Raw genomic sequence first — 18,012 nt, 5'->3', positions numbered from 1 at the left:
CGAAGCCATTGCCTGTTTGAGGATATTTTGATAGTTGAAATTTTGATCCTAACTACGGTGGATTGATTAACCATAAACTCCTGTAGATACTGTCCGAAATTTTAAAGCGAAACCTTACTCGAATTTGCGCATGCGTCAGGTCTCTTCCGATTTTATCAAAATAGGGGTAATAGCAAGAAGGAAGTAACGAGCAAGCTGAATGCATCGGGAAGTGTGCTTCCTTTTAAACCATCACCCCTTTTTCAAAGGAGTCGTTTCCAAAATTTAAAAAATATTTTTTTCTGAAAGAGCATGCTTAAAAACATAGGATCTGACCATTTTTTAAATAATTTGTTTAAGTTTAATTATTTTAAAAAATTACTTAAATCTCTGCGTGTTTACACTTCTCTCGTTTGACATCACAAATGATGAAATGCCATTCGATGTTGCCATTCACAGAACAAAATATTTAATTCGCATCTTTACTCACGTGTATTGGCAACGATATGGTTGATAGCAAGCGTAGAGCGCAGTTTTAATTCGCTGCTTGATTATCATAACGTAGAAACGTAGTAGAAAGATGCGCCGAATTGCATCATTTGTGACGTCATGAAGACCACACCTTGTTTGAAAAATCGGACATTTTAAAAAACTAATTAAAAAAAAAACTGTTAGGAAAATCAAAGTAGTTTCTGTGTCCATGTAAATTTTTTTGCTCATTCTATCCATTTCAGTGATTAAAAGTAGTACTTTTGACTGAAGGAAACCACCCCATTGGAACCGTTCGCCGCTGCTATTCGCGGAGTTTGAGAACAGGCAATAGCTCTCATTGTTGACCACTTTTTCGTTTCTTCATTCCTCTGAAACGACACAGTTGTACCAGTAAAACAGTTAAGTGACCGGATCCAGTTGAGCCTTGTCACAATAAAGCCTTTCCCTGCCCATGTCAAACATTACCAAAAAATATTATTTGCAATTCCAATAAGCTATAGGGGGCGCTGCAACTACAGTATAATGGCGTATGAAAAAGGTAAAACTAACAAATGCCAGAACTTATAACTTGCTTTAAAGCTTAGTGAATGACAGAAATTTGTCATCGTGTTTGTGGGAAGCTTTCTCTTCGATTCCTCTGAAATTACATTACACCACAAACTGTCTGAAGCCTGTAATTTACTAGAAAGAAAACACGTGGAACGGAATGTTTTACTTTTTTCGGTAGTATTGTTAATCATCGCAAGGTAACGTATTCGAGCTCTGGAGTTGCGAATCAAATTATCATGCCGTGTCGCGAGTTTCATTGTTGATGACGTCAGCGTTACTCAATCATTCACAATTTTTTATATGAGGATAACCGTTATATCAACTTACATGAAATTTATTTTCACGTTTCACGCAATCCAGAAGTGGACGTGTTCAAGCGCTTATCTCAAAAACATCACCAGAGCAAATGCGATACCATAAAATAATTGATGCTCTCGAAAAATTCTTGATCGAGTAACGACGCAGAAGGATTAAAAAGAATAAATAAACAATCATTTCATCGGCAAAGTTGATGCTTTAATAGTAATCTCAAGTCTGCGTAGTCCAGAGTTCTATCATCAGCGACCATGAAAACGATCGAACAAAAGCATAAACATGAAAGATTCTAAGATGACCGACTGATCCCAATTATCGAATGCCACATCCCCAGGCGCCAGAAATACGAGCTGCAAAATTCAGTTTTGCCGACCTCGTTGAGTGAAGATGAATTTTGTTTAAAAATCTACTTTCAAGTGGACAGACAGCAGTTTGAGAACTTAATAAGTTGACTTTTTGCATTTCTTTGCGTTTTTATTTATTTTCATTTTTCTTTTTCTTTATTTATTTAATTATTTATTTTTTCTAAAAATTTGTAATCGAACTGACTATTGATTTGAGCCGACGTTTGAACCAGAATATGCTCGTTTCCAAAATTTTAAAAGTATTTATTTTTTTTTTTTAAAGAGCATGCTTAAAAACATAGGATTTGACCATTTTTTGAGAAATTTGTTTACGTTTAATATCTTTAAAAAATTACTTAAATCGGAGCGCTTTCATTGTTTATTACTTCTGCCGATGACATCACAAATGAGGAAATACCATTCAGTGTTGCCATTCACAGTGCAAAATATTTAATTAGCATCTTTGCTCACGTGCATTGGCAACGATATGGTTGATAGCAAGCGTAGAGCGCAATTTTAATTCGCTGCTTGATTATCATAACGTGGAAACGTAGTAGAAAGATGCGGCAAAGTGCATCATTTGCGACGTTATCAAGACCACGCCTTGTTTGAAAAATCGGACATTTTAAAAAATTAATTAAAAAAAAAATCTATTGGGAAAATGAAGGTATTTTCTGGGTGTTATTTTTTTTACTCATTCTATCAATTTCAGTGACTAAAAGTAGTACTTTTGACTGAAGGAAACCACCCTATTATTAGCGCTCTTTGTGACCTTTCAAACCAAATCCATAACCCTGTTTATTACCAAGAACATTTGTTAAATATTCATTTGTAATACAGTATTCTATTCTATTCTATTCAAGAGTCACAACTGACTTCAACTGTATTTATGTCGAGGTCTGCATACTAGTGCCTTGCCTCCATTATTTTATATACCGATAGATGGCAGCACCATCACCGGATCGAACAGTTAATGAGAATTTAGAACTAGTCCAAGAGCTAATAGCTACCTGGTACTAGCACCCCCAGAGGTATCGTTTCACTTGGAGGACATTGAGACCACGAGCATATTTAACGTCGCCCAGTCCCCTTTAATGACGACGGTGGGTCTTCGACCAGCGGGGATCGAACCCGAGCCCCTCCGGCCCCGAGTCCAACGCCCTACCGATCAGGCTACCACGGCCCTTGTAATACAGTAGACCCCCGATTTTCGTGGGTTTATTTTACGCGGTTTCGATAAAACGCGGTTTAAGATTTGACACCTTTATTTTATTTTACGCGGATGAGTTTCGGTTTTACGCGGGTGCGGCAATGCAAACAGATAAAATTTTCCCCTCTTTCAAAATCTATACTCCTAAAGATTTCAGATTACGTGTAATCAACTGCATTTTGGCGTGCTAATAATCGAGCTTGTGCCACTGGAGGTATTTTATGCTATTGAATCCAGAGCTCTTTCCAGAAGTAAAGTTTTTAAACTCATACAGTTTAGAACTCACTGGAAGAAGAGCTTTTAGGAGTGACAAAGGAGGGCAAAACCAGCGAGGTTACCGACGACGGTGACGCACAAACCAAAAACGTTCACATTGTAAATTTTGAGTCATTCCTAGACAATAGAAATGATACATGAAATACAGTCAACTCCAGCTACAACGCGATTCGACCTACGCGAAATGGCTATACCGCGAGTTTTTCCCCGAGTAACGAATTTTAGGGCTAACGCGAATTCCTCATCCACAATACAATTTTTTTGGAAGGAAGTATGCTGAATTTCGTTATTGGGTCCTAAATATTGATTTCGTGAATATATGTTATCCCTATAGCGTTACTGATGGCGGAAATTCCCTTCACCATACTGGTCCATGCATTGCTTTGTTAATGCATCAGGTAACCAATCGGCGTCTTTCTTTTTCTTTTTTCTTTCTAAATATTAAAGTTGATGAAATAAAATGGCACCTTAGTGCACTCTTTCATGTAAAGTTTGTAAAGATGTGAAGAAAAGGAATGTTTCTGGAAAAAAGAAGAAAAAAAAAGTTTAAGATATTCCAAATGCTTGAACAACTAAAACGTACGTCGACGGTAGCACGACAATAAGTATAAGTGATGAATGTACCATGTAGTTTTACGTCTTTCCCTGCCATTGATTATTTATTTTGTGTATCTTAACAGTTTTATGTTGAATGAAGCAGCTTTATTACTTTTTAAGTACAGTTAAAGTACAGTTCTTAATTGTAAGAAACTTTCATGTATAGTTGAGGAATACTTTAAAGCAGTTTGAGGGGTGTTTATAAGTGTCAAAAAGAATTTGGCATCCTTCAAAAAAAAAAAAAAAAAAAAAAAAAAATGCATACATACCCTTTCTTGCAACGCGAAATTTTGACTTACGCGAGGAGTCTTAGAATGCATCCCTCGCGTAAGTCGGGACTCGACTGTACATCGCCAGCTCAGTCATTCCATCCGAGGACTGCAGTTTCGTGCTTATTAGCGCTCACCAGCCCGGAATGGGCACTCTTGCTTCCTTAGAGGTTTTCCACCTCCAACACTGGCACTTCCTATTTCGGGTTGATGAGTGCTAATAAGCACAAAACTGCAGTCCTCGGACTTGGATGGAATTACTGATGAGCTGGCGGTGTATTTCAAGTATTTTTGCCTTAGCCCTGGCTTAGGGCGGTAACTTACTGAAAATAGAAATGATTTTTCTGATTTGTTAATGAAGGAAGATTCTAGCATGGAAATGTGACGCAAGTGATCATGGACGTGTTAACGCTCTGTAATGAATTACACAGAAAATATCTTAATGACTGCCAAAAAACTATCATAGCCAGCTCCTCTTTGCAAACAGAACAAGAATTAATTTATGTTCTCTTTATGTATGTCATGCATAAAAGTCGATATAAGTACACATTAAACTTATTATACAATTAGGCATCACTAGAATGAAGTACAGTAAAACCTATAAAGTTGACCACCTGTCTAAGTTGACCGCTTTTTTCAGGCACGGAATGAGCCCTTATCATATAAATCAACCTCTGTAAGTTGACCACTTGTTCAAGTTGACCACTAAAGAAGTGGACCACAGGTGGTCAACTTACACAGGTTTCACTGCATTTTGTTATCTACAGAACCAAACCCCTATTTTAACACTAGTATTAGGTCTCAATTTACGCGGTTTCGATTTACGCGGCATTTCCGTGGAACGTAATCCCCGCATAAAACGAGGATTTACTGTATCTATACCTCAGAGCCAGACTGACATAAGTTCAAAAAGTGAGGATTTTCAGTTTATTAGTGCATTGCATTATTCCGCATCGAGTCATGTAAACATAGTTCCAAAAAAAAAAAAAAAAGAAAGAAAGAAAAATTAAATTGAATTTTGACATCTTGAATTCAAATTATGTTTTTCGCAATCACAAGTGTGTGTGTGTGTATGTAGGCGGGGGTGGGGTATGTGTGTTTGTGTTTAGGGGGGTATGTGTATGTGAGTAGGCAGGCATGTGTATTTGTGTCTGCGTGCAGGTATGAGTGTGTGGGTAGTTGTGTGTATGAGTGTTTGTGTGTGGGGGGGGGGGGAATGTGTATGTGTGTGTAGGCATATGTGTTTGTGTCTGTGTACAGGCATGAGTGTGTGGGTAGTTGTGTGTAGGTGTGTGTGTATGTGCAGGTGTCTGTATGTGTGTGTATGTGTTTGTGTATAGGTGTTTAGGTGTATGTGTGTGTGTGTGTACGTGCGTGTATGTATGCGTGTAAGTGTAGGACATTGACGCAACCTGGAGACTTTGCTCGCTAGAGGAGCAGCATGGTGAGGCGGCCAGTCGACGGTGGTGCTGCAGAGGGTCCTGGTGGGAAAATAAAATTATAGCACATCAAAACAGTCAAATGAAAGCAATAAGCAATCGTTATTGCTCAAAAAATCTATATTATTCTTTACTAGCGTTAAAAGAGCGCGCGTCTCATCTTTTGCATGAGCCAGAAACAACCTTTTTTCCTTTCTCTTATAAAATCGCTGTTATGTGACTTATGCTGTTCTGGAGGACGGAACTTTTTTAACCTCTTCAAAACCAAAATCGTCATTTTTAAAGCGTCTAAACCAGTGGTGCCCAACCTACGACCCACGAAGTTAACTCGTGTGGTCGAAAGTATTGTTCAATGTTACAAATCAAAAAACACAATTAAAAATGTCTCAAATTTGGAATCAAATAATAAGACATTTTTTTTTAATTATGAAGTGCAGACGTGGCATTAATGGAATAAACATTAATGTCCATTCCTCCTCGCCCCCCAAGTTCAATGGCACAAATCCCTCCTCCCAAAAAAAAGAAAATCTAAACCCTCTTTCCCTTTTTTTATTCTTTAACTCTCTTTTTTATTTGATTTATTTTTTAAATACTTTTTTATTTATTTTTAAATATTATTTATTTAATTTATTTTTAATTATTATTATTGTTATTATTTTATTAGAAAAGTTCTGTGCTACACAAAAGACACACACACACAATCCAAATAAATAAAAACAAAATATAAACAATAAAATAAAATAAATAATTTAAATTAAAAATAATTAAAAAAAATATTAATTTGAATTTTTGGCATCTTGAATTCAAATTATGTTTTCCGCAATCACGAGCGTGTGTGTATGAATGTCTGTGTGTGTTTGTGTAGGCGCATGTGTGTGGGTGCGTATGTGTGTGTATGTATGCATGTGTGTGCGTGTTGCGTATGCAGTGCTGTGTGTGTACGCGCGCGTGTATCTAAGTGTTCGTGTGTGTGTGTATGTAGGCATATGTGTTTGCGTCTGTGTGCAGGCATGAGTGTGTGTATGTGTAGGAGTGTGTGTTTGTGTCTGTGCGCAGGCATGAGTGTGTGTATGTGTGTGTAGGATATGGACGCAACCTGGAGCCGGTTTTCTCAAGAGGAGCAGCATCGTGAGGCCGGACAAACTCGAAGTGCGCACCGAGCAACCTTAAAACAGGGTTGGCAAAAGAGAAAAGTTATCGCCAAGCATGAACTGCGCTCTTTCCTCCCCCCGAATGTCGAGCGATCTCGATTTCACCGGGGTTGACATATCTCTCGCTTTATCAGTAAAAGTTTTGTTGGCGAAAAGAAATGAAACATAAGTGGAATTTATTTTTAGCTCGTTATCTTGCAATACATGCACATAGGATGTCGTCTTAATTTTGAAAAAAATAAACAAATAAATAAAATACATGCATGTATATTGTTTCTGTAAAAAATAATTAATTGACTTTTATTGCTCTTTTTCCCCATTTTCTTGATTTTGTTCATTTATTTTGACATTTTTGGAAAAATTTAGGAATTTGCAACGCTGATGCGTTTTCTTTAACAATTAACAAATTGTATCTCAAGATCAAATTATGTATGGGGGGGGGGGCTGTTCCCTGGACCCTCGAATACCCAGGGCACAAAAGTGACACATTTTGAAAATTAAAAAAAAAAGTATTCTAATCATTCATTAAAATCTAAATTTAATGCTATTTTTTGCCACAAAATTCGCAAAGTGTCTGGTGACGTATTAAAGGTATCAGCAGTGACACACTATTAAAATTTCGCAGTCTAGGAAAAGACTGTTTGTACTTTAACTATACACCATTAATTTAGACTAAAAAAAAACAGTAAATGCGCATATTTCAGTATTTGCGGATAAATCAGTTAAAAGTAGCATTACGTACAACCTTGGTTTTCTCCTAAGCTGACCCCCCCCCCCTGTCAATTTTGTTTTCGGAAAGCGATATAAGTAAAAGTATGAATGTTTGTGTGCATAACATATAACATTTTTCCCCCTTGATCTTCACAATATTGAAGGAACATGGGGTTACTAATCCAGTTCTGAATAATAGAGCAAGGGACAAGCAAGTTGAACTAGAAACAATTATGATGGACCAGGTGGTGCATCTAATTCCCCCAATTCTTGTATGTACATTCATTCTTTAAAAGATTTTTCGAGTAGGAAAAAGGTTTGTGCTCGAAAACTATACGTTGCTTCCTGGAAATATTTTTACAAAGAGCTTCATGCATTTTCATCTGTTGTTTAGAAGCATTCCAGCTTAATCTCTAAGTAATACTATTGAATAAAGCTATCTCCCCCTTGGTGGTATTGATAATGCCCCCATGCCCCCACTTACAAAAGAAACTCTTTCACAAGTCTTAAGAATATTTTTGAATGACATTTAAGAAGATAAGGTTAGTCTGTTAACAACTGAAAATGTGAAAGTATAGGTGACTTTTCTGACCTTTAAATATTTAGAGGTCACAGGTACGATCACTAGTACACTAAAACCACGGCAAATATCATTATCAGTGTCAAAAAAAACAGATGTATTTTTTTTTATTGTTTTATTTATTTTTTTGTTTAATTTGAGCTTAAAACCTTTCCATCCCCCCCCCCCCCTTCAGCTTCAGCCGTCCTGAAGACACAACAGCGCCCGAGCGAAAATTACATGCCGTCCCCTACCAAAAAAAAAAATGCTTTATGCAAAATATTTAGACAATATATAATTAACCATTGAGTGCTGTTCAACTTAGTTTTTAGCCTACTTTCCCAGTAAAAGTTGAAAAGAAGAAAAAAGACATGAAAGAAGGCTGGCTTATTTGCATCTGAAAAATATTGCGAAAAACAAAAAAAAAATGAAAAATAAATAAGATAATTAAATAAATATTAAAAAATTAAAAATTGAAAAGTAGGGTACTGAGATGGGGGGAAATATCTGTCGGTTTGTCCGCCCCCCCCCCTAATAACTTTTGAAGGAATCTGTCTCCCCTAATAACTTTTGAGGGAGTAGTCCGATTCAAACAAACAGATCTCGGCGAGGACACCTCTTTCCTATGTTTCATTTTGTGATTTGAAGTTTTTCGTTCAATTTTAAACAGTTCAAAAAAAATTAACATTAGCGCCTACGGGGAATTTCAAAGCAAATATAAATTCCGAACTTAGAGGCAAATTTGCTTCAAACTTCGCAGGAAAAAGTTTTTGAGGAGCATGTATATAAAATATCTTTTTGATTTGAACAATTTTCCTTTCAATTTTGAACAGTTCAAATCCTTTTTCATTAGCGCCTACGGCGAAACTAAAAGTTAATATAAATTCCAAACTTAATTGCGGATTTGCTTCAAACAAATTTTGTTGGAAATAGATCTTGATGAACTACTCCCGACTCCGACTCCTAGAATTTTAGGGCAGTCGACTCCGAATCCGACTCCTACACTCGAAAATTAGTCGAGCTCTGACTCCACGACTCCAACTCCGTAACTTTGGCAAAAATTTCTATACGGAGGGAAAATGACTGACTCCTAATTTCGAAAATTTAAAGTCTTCCTCATCGCCTCTTACTCCTTTATCAAAAAAAAAAAAAAAAGTCAGACTCCACAAACAATGGCAGAGTTGCGGACTTTAAGGGAGAATGACCGATTCCGAATCTTTAAATTGAAAACCTTCGACTGCCGAATCTGACTCTTTTACCCCAAAATGAGATTGACTCCGACTCCGCAGCCATGGTTTTTACTTTGAAATAATTATTATCGGTATGATTTGTTTTCATTTTCACGCGAAAGTTAAAAAGTGCTTGGTGGAGAAATTCGGAGTCCTTTATGTTTCTACATAAAAATATGCACAGATGATTTATTTATTTATTTATTGATTTATTTTTTTGATAATGAAAATTATTTCTTTAAGCTGTCATTTTGTTGTTTTTATTTATTTATTTATTTTAAAAGTACATTTACTCATTTGTTTAAAAAAAAAATTTGGTAACAGGGGAAAAACAAACGATTTTTCTTTTCTTTTTTTTTTTGTTTGACATAATATATTTATTTTAATGTCGGCGTAATAATGCCGTTTTTATGTATTTATATGCATTAACGACAAAAAGAGTAAAAATGTGCGATTGCATATGCATATGCATTAACATATTATCCGTATTTCTAGTTTCGAATTATGACGAAGTAAAAAAAAAAAAAAAAACGAATATTACAGATGTAGGTTTATGTGTCTAATCTTTTATTGTAGGTAACAATAATGTGTGATTAATTAAAATTTACTCATACAAATAGGGAAAATTTCCAAGTACACCATTGTGTTACTTAATTGCCGTTGCTCACGGAAATGGCAATTTTGCATATAATACGTGCATTTTTCTTCGGAGCATTGTCGTATATTGTAATAATTAGTACCAGATTTTGCTTACTATCAGTACATAATTGGTATCTTAAGTTTAGTTTACAATAATTTGTAAGAGAATGACGAGTACCAGTTATTGTAGTCATTGTCAGGTAAAAAATGTTTTGAATATTTGTTTTTCAATCTTTAACGATGTATGTTTATAGAAGAAGACTTTCTCTGTTTTAGAAAATGTCGTACGCAATAGTTATTAATAATAATCCTGACACATATATTCTTTTAGCTTCTATTATCATAAAATTGTTGAAACGAACATTTGTTACATTTTCTCATTCAAAAATGATATGTATGCTTTGTAGTGTCATATCAGTTTTATCTTCCTTTATTTTTTATCTTAATTTACAATTTTATTGATCGTTCTCCGGAAAACAAGAACACCATTAGAATCATTCGTTTTTTCAGCAATTCTAGAATATAAGTGTAGGCATCAATTTAATTTTAAATTTATGACTTTTACCCTTGGAAGTAAAACAAATAAGAAAAACGTAATACACTCCTACGAGATTTTGTCTTTAAAATAGCTCTTTTTTCGAACTGTCTCGCCAAAGTATTTAAATTTAAAAGTAATTTATAAATAAACATAAACAAACATTCTTTTATACTTTAAAGTAGCAAAATTAAGTAAACTAGTTTTAAAAATATTGTATTTTGGCTGAACTAATTCTCAATCATATATTGGCAATTTTTTCTTTGTCCAAGTCATTCTGTCAAGAAATCCTCGCCAAAAAGGGAAAGGGTTACAAAAACGTTCCATGCAGATTTAAGCTCCGACGGGGGGAAACCAATTTTCTGCTTCGCTGATCTTGGTTAGGGAAGAGCTTCCTTCCCACTTTCTCCCCCACTGGTGCGCATCTCAGGTGAGCCCGTGAGGCCGGTCGACGCGACGGTGGTGCTGGCAGAGAGAGGTGATGGGAAAATATAATCATAGGAATTCAAACCAGTCAAATGAGAACAATAAGCAATCGTAATTTCTCAAAAAAATTAAATCAAAAATAAAACAGTAAACAAATTTAAATAAATAAATAAAATAAATATAAAACCCCCCAAAAATTTTGATGGCGCAACTTGTGCCATAATCCCTTTTGTGGGCACCCCTGTTTATAGGAGCAATAATTCCTTGTTTGTAGTTTTCTTTCCTTTTCCATGTCTCCCTATGTTATTTGGAAAAAAAGGGGGGGGGATTATTGATTCCCGAGAATCATCTTAATATGAGATGCGGCCCTCGTGCACAAAAAGGTTGATCACCATTGGTTAAAAAACCAATCTCTACAAAAAGCCCCGAAACAAAATCCTAGATGAGTCATTCTCCAGAAAGTGTTAACTTTTGAACGCAAATATTTTTCAATTTCGAAACCTTTTGTTTTCTTTTTTTTTTTTCATTCTTACATGAAAGTTTTACCTACTAGAAGTAACCATAAACAATGGCTCAGCTAAGTTCCAATCATTTTACTCATAAATAAAATTAAAAAAATAAATAAATAAATAAATAATGACTTGTTCATGGAAATAAAAAAAGAACAAAACTTTTAATGTTTAAAAATTGAAAACAATTTAATATCAAAGTAGTAATTTTGTTAACTGTGCAAAAAATGAGCTATTTTAATGATTGCTGAGAATCTCAATATTAAGCTCTCTTAATTAAAGTACGGCTTAATTTTTAGTTATCCTTTGACTTCAAATGAGTGTTAAAAAATAGTATTTAGTAAATTTGCGAATATACTGGCAATTTATAACTTTGTTATGCCTAATATTGATGTAGTTCCCCTCCATCATTTATTTTCACCTCAGAAATAAGGACATTGATAAGGTCTGTCACGAAGGTGAGGAATTTTCCATTAATATAGGCCTAATGGATACATTTTTCAGGGAAACATATTTTTTCTTTGCTGCTACAATCTGCACATGTTAAACATATGAAAACATGTTCTCTTCTTTTTTTACATTAATTTACATCCCTGAAATTCAAGTTCACGGAGGTGAGGAGTCAGCTTAACCACACTAAGTTTTTAAAGCAAAATCTATCTTCTTGTGTTTGAAGTTTAGATTAGATTATTATGAGTCATAATTCATGCCCAACTTTAGATTTTCTTTTAGCACAGATGTTTAAAATGAATTCGCCCGGAATATGTTTTTCATTTTAATTTTTGTCTCCTCTAAGCGATTTTCCATTTCGTAACAGTTTCAAAATACGTACTACGATTCAATGTTATACTTTTTTGTGTGACGGCTATTATGAATAAAAAATGTTTAAAAAAAGGGACTGAAATTAATGTAAAAGTGAAACTTTTTAAATACAGAACAATCACTTTGCAAATAATTTTGTGAAAACTGTGACTTGTCAAAAACTAAGTTAAATTTATCCTTTTATTAGCCTACTTTCCCAGTAAAAGTCATAGAAAGAAGAAAAGAGCATGAAAGAAGGCTTAATGCATCTTTAAAAAATCGTTAAAAAAAAAAAAGTTAAAATTAAATAAAATAATTAAATAAATATCAAAAAATTACAAATTGGAAAGTAAGTCGGTCTGTCTGTCCGCCCCCCCCCCCCCCCAATAACTTTTGAGTAAATGGTCCGATTCGAACATTTTTTATTTATTTTCATTTTTTTTTTGTTCGAAAGATCTCGGCGAGGACACTTCATTCCCATATTTCACTTTTTGATTTGAGCAATTTTTCGTTCAATTTTGAACAGTTCAAAAAACATTAGCGCCTACGAGGAAATTCAAGGCAATCCCGAACTTAAAGTCGAATTTTTTTTCAAACAAACTTTGTCGGAAAAAGTTTTTGAAGAAGAGCATGTATAGAAAATATCTTTTTGATTTGAGCAATTTTCCGTTCAATTTTGAACAGTTCAAATCCCTTAACGTAAGCGCCTACGGGGAAACTGAAAGTCAATATAGATTCCGAACTTAAAGCTGAATTTACTTCAAATTTTTTTGGAAATAGCTCTTGACGACTAACTCCCGACTCCGACTCCTGTGCCCAAAAATTAGTCGTACTCCGACTCCCCGACTTGGTCTGTGACTTCGTAGATTTGGCAAAAATATACACGGAAGAAAAATGGCTGACTCTGACTCACCAAAATTCGACTCCGACTCCTTTATCCCAAAATAAGTGTGATTCCGACTCCGCAAACATAGGCAGAGTTGCGAATTTTAAGTTAAAATGAACGATTGCAACTCCGAATCTTTGAATTAAAAACCTTCGACTCCCGACTCTGACTCTTTTGTCCCAAAATGAGATCGACTCCGACTACGACTTTGCAGCCATGTTTTTTGCTTTGAAATAATTATGTGATTTATAGTAAAGAAGAAATAACAACGTTAAAAAAGCACAAATTGCAGATTAATGCAGACACGTACTCCGGCGTTACAGGGAACGAACGCCTTTTTCAATGCAAAATGTAATGAGCTTATGGATGAAAAGACATCGACAAAAGTTTTGTCGATGTCTTTTCACTAATCTGCAATAGGTGCTTTTTTGACGTCGTTACTTCTTCTTTACTGTTCAGCATAAAGGTTATTTATTTATCTTAATTATGTGATTTGTTTTTATTTTCACCCTAAAGTTTTAATTTATGTATTCAGTGTTTGATAGAGAAATTCGGAGTCCTTTAAGTTTCGACAAGAAAATATGCGCAGACGATTTTTTTTTTTATCGACAATGAAAATTATTTCTTTAATTTCATATTTCATTGTTTTTATTTCTTTATTTTTTGAAAGTATATCAATTCATTTTTAAAATTATTTTTTGGTAACAGGGGAAAAACAACAGGTTTTTTTTTTTTTTCTTTTTGAAAGTGGTTAAAGATTTTTTTTTTAATGGAAAGAAATACAGTGAAGCAACGTCTATATGTTTCTTTTTTATACGTTTTGATCGATTACACGTTTTTTAAATTTGCCCCTGCAGAGTTTGATGCCTTATTAATGTATGCCTATTATACGTATTTTCATTTATACACTTTTTACATACAGTCTCTTCAAAAACGTATAAACAGTGCTCAACTGTATATTAGCTGCTTTGTTTAAAAGGTGATGCTACTTAGTTTGTTCGTTTATTTATTTTTTAAGCATCCAATTCTTTAGATGAGAGAAGCATGTTTAATTTTTAGGTATCAGCTTAAAATATTAAAAAGTTATACTTGAAATAATTTGCGATTTTAGCTAATTTTGAGAATATTGATCAGATACTGGAAAGTCATTATTGGTATACAAAGAAGGCTCGTTTAGTTCTGGACGGAGCTTCTTGTTTTTGCATAGAAAAAAAATAAGCTTAGCTTGAAGTTCGAGAAGACTTTCTTCAATCAAAAGTGATATTAAAGTGTAACATTGTAAGACATAAAAAATAAATAAAAAGACAGAAAAAAAATATATTCAGTACAGTTTGACATGACCCCAGTAGATGGCGCTGACACTTATACGCGTAAGCTGACCTAGGGAGGCTAAAAGTGTTTTTTTAATGGCTTTTAATCCTACCAGGGTATGACCGTCGATAGCTCAGTTGGCAGAGCGGAGGACTGTAGATGCAAAATGCAGAGATCCTTAGGTCGCTGGTTCGACTCCGGCTCGACGGAAAGAACTTTTATTGCGTTTACGTTGTCTTTTCGGTTGCTTTTTATGACAGATTCTTCTGGCCCGAGAAGACATTCTGCAAATACTTATCAGCAAAAAATTTCATTTTCGTGCATGAGTGAAATAGATTTTTAGAAATCCAAATGCTGTTCAATGAACACCTCATTTGGCGGACTGTCTCTCTCTATGTGCGTGTTTCAGCCTCTCCCCATCTCCTTCGAAAAAATATTTTGGTCACTGATAAAGTTATATTGCGGGCCGCAACATATTTAGCACACAAGCATTATTTTCTTTAACGTCAAAGATATACTAAAATTGATTTCAAGATAGAAAATATTTTGGGAGGAAAATCCAGTCCTTGTTGGAGTAGGCCTTTTACGCCACTAGATACAGCCTACATTTACGTGTTTTTCAGTTTAGTTGAAAAGCTTACCGGACAACGCCCCCAAACTCTCCCCAATATCTTCACGTATACAAAGATAGCCTAAAATTGCTTTTTTTAACACTTCAATTTCGGAAATTTTATTGAGAAGTCCCGACCCCTTAGCGTCACAAAAGAAAACTTAAAACTGATTTTAATTTTGAAAAAAAAAAAAAAAAAAATCTGGAGGGAGTTTCAAGCTCCTTTTTTTATAAGCGTTACTAAAAATAGCTTAAAATTCCGAATTCTAACTTAAATTTTGGAATTTTTCGGTGAGGCTCTAAAATCCCCCCCCCCCCTTTTTTTTTATTCTGCTAGAAAAATAAGAAGGGAAAAAAAGTTTATTTTATTGAGCAATCACAATTGCTTACTGTACTCATTTGACAGTCCTTGACGTTGGGATTATTTTTCAGCTTAAACCAGCAGCACCACCGCCCACCGGCGCGGCGGCGGCACGGCTGCTCTGGTCCTGAGCACTGTCCCCCGGAATCCACTTCTGCTGGGTGGTGGCGTCCATATCCTTCACACGCATGCTCATACACACTCGCCAACACGTGAGCGCCTTTACACACATACACAGGCCTACGTACACACACTTAAGCCTGCACACACACAACTATACGCACATAATCACCCAGGAGGAGGGACATGCTTGGGGGGGGGGAGCCATTTCTAGAAACAATAACTCTAATGAGCAGGGTCTTGTCGCAACTCGTGATTGCGAAAAACATAATTTGAATTCAAAGTTTCAGAATTCAAATTAGATTTTTTTTACAATTTTTTCTTTATTAAAATACTTTTGACGCTTTAATGTATTCACTAATTCCCATCAAAGGGCGGCAAATTGAGTAACCGCCCTGGGCGGCAGAAAGTGTAGTTACGCCACTGATTGCAGCCCACCACCAAATCTTCAGTTGCAGCTGCGGCACTCGAACAATGATCTAATTACGTGTTCTCATTTATGTTTGCTTCGAACAGACTTTTTTTTTTTTTTCAGTGTTTATGTATTTGGACTCCAAAACTCAGTGTGAAAATAATTTAATGAAAGATCCAAATAAAATAATTTAATAAAGATCCCACTAATTTAAAGATCCAGATGTACACAGAATTACCTTCTGAGAAATTCACATTGAAAAAAAAATGTACTAAAGATTTTGGTACCTTGAAGTTAAACCTTTAAACACCAACTGCCTCTAATAATAAACGCGACTTTGCAAATTGGATCGCTAGCTAAATTAGTACTTAATTGAAAACCATACGTAAAAATACTCAAAAAATATTTTTTTGCTGTTGTAATTTCTTTTTTTTTTTCTTTTTATTAACAAGCTTTTATTAGCTTCACCTGTATGTAAGTACATATATGTATCTTGTAATGGAATCTTGCAACTCAAATTTCACCCAATTCCTGCGATTGGATTCTTTTAAAATTTGGGATTCGACCTCAGACCCGATGACAATGCAATATCCTATAGTCAAATTCACTAATAAACTATTAATTATTAGTTTATTCCAATTTTAATCATTTTTGCATAAATCCATTACTATAAGGTCGAAAAATGCTCGCAAAAATTAGAATTAAATATCGGAACAAGCCCCTGGTTTTTCTGCATCAGACAAAATTTGTTCCAATGTTTCAAGGTAACTGGAACAGGAATTATAATTGATTTAAACTAATTTCATGCCAAAATGTAGGTAAGCCTTCAATTGGCAATTCATTGTTGATCAGGGCCGTAGAAAGGGCAGGGACCGATCCTCCCCCGAAATTTTAAATTATCTCAAAAAAAAATAAAGAAACGAAGACAATCTAATCAAAAACTTTGCCTTCGATTCCTCCTTCACTATCACTTGACCTTATTATACAAATCTTCTTTCATTCAGACCTCTTCTTTTCGCCCCTCCCTCCACACCACCATACAAATTTTTTTTAAAAAATTTCAAAAAGTCCTCATTTTTTCACACCTTGGTCCATTACTGATTGCTAATGACTCTTGTTATGGATAACATTTTAAAAACATTGTTTGATATACACTTCAACAAGAGACGTAATAGATTTACATGATCAAAACTATCATTTTTAATCCTATCATACTTTTGATTAAATGCTTAATTTTGTAGATTTTAATAAAGTAAGTCTTTAAGAATATTAATTTATTTTTTGAGGTGGTGAGTGTAGATTACTTTTCAACTGTGACTATTTTCATTTATTTGCGTGAAAGTTATTCTAAAAGCCCCTGACACATGCATTTGTAATTGCAAACATGTAATAAACACTGTATCAAGTGTTATAGACCGTAAAAGCGTGCGCAGTCCTCTTATTTTGTGAATTCCCTAATAAATAATTCCGATGGAACTTAAATTAGTTATCAAATATTAATGAAGTAATTAAAATAATTATCTGATACAAATTTTTTAAATACATTATTGATTAATTTTTGCAAACCACATAATAAACATAATTTTTAAATGCTATTTTCCCACTTGATTACATGTCCTGGAACCACCTTTGCTCGACCATGTCCCTCCCCGAAAAAATATCCTGGCTACGGCCTTGTTGTTGATCACTGTCATTGTTGAACAATGCTTTTTTTTGAAATGCATCTCAAATTTTTAAAGTAATATAATTATGATTTTGACACACATACATTAATAACTGGTATGGATTAGTTGAATTAGATAATTGCTCGACAGGCTATTTATCCAAGCAATTGAACGTTTTCCGAGATCCCCGTTTCGTATGTTGCCCGAACCATGTATTCATTTTTTAGGAAATTTCTTGAATATAAAAAATCTTGAGCTATGTTAAAATAAATAGTTCTCCATAAAACAAGTAAAACTAAAAAAAAAAAATTATAGTTTAAAAATCTGAAGAAAAATAAACACGTTTTTGTAGCAATATGACCTCAAAAATAAAATAGTTTCTGGATATTAAGAATGATAAAATAATTGACCTAACAATTAACTTTAATGGAAAAAAAGCGCGGGGTGCTTCATATCAGTTATCTTAAATTTCTTCCATTTGTTGTAATTGCAAAATGTAAATAGATAGCACTCTACAGTTTTTCGACATAAAAGTTAATTGTTTGGTCAATTTTTTTTATCATACTTAACATCCAGTGATTATTTTTTACTTTTTAGGTCATATTGCTACAAAAGAGT

The 18,012-nt window shown here is 34.4% G+C and overlaps 1 protein-coding gene and 1 non-coding gene across 2 annotated transcripts in view; one reads left to right on the top strand and one right to left on the bottom strand.

Annotated features, from left to right (window-relative positions):
- Positions 1-18,012, bottom strand: part of LOC129226586 (sodium-coupled neutral amino acid transporter 7-like) — a 223,491-nt gene that overhangs the window by 174,838 nt on the left and 30,641 nt on the right. The gene's annotated exons all lie outside the window — the stretch shown is intronic.
- On the top strand, positions 14,350-14,437 carry Trnay-gua (transfer RNA tyrosine (anticodon GUA)). The gene is given in 2 exon segments: positions 14,350-14,386; positions 14,402-14,437. It is a non-coding gene; the product is annotated as a tRNA-Tyr (tRNA).

The sequence above is a fragment of the Uloborus diversus genome, chromosome 7 (genome assembly GCF_026930045.1).
Source record: "Uloborus diversus isolate 005 chromosome 7, Udiv.v.3.1, whole genome shotgun sequence".
Lineage (NCBI taxonomy): Eukaryota > Metazoa > Arthropoda > Arachnida > Araneae > Uloboridae > Uloborus > Uloborus diversus.
The sequence above is the reverse complement of the archived record's forward strand: the minus strand, read 5'-3'. Positions and strand labels throughout refer to the sequence as shown.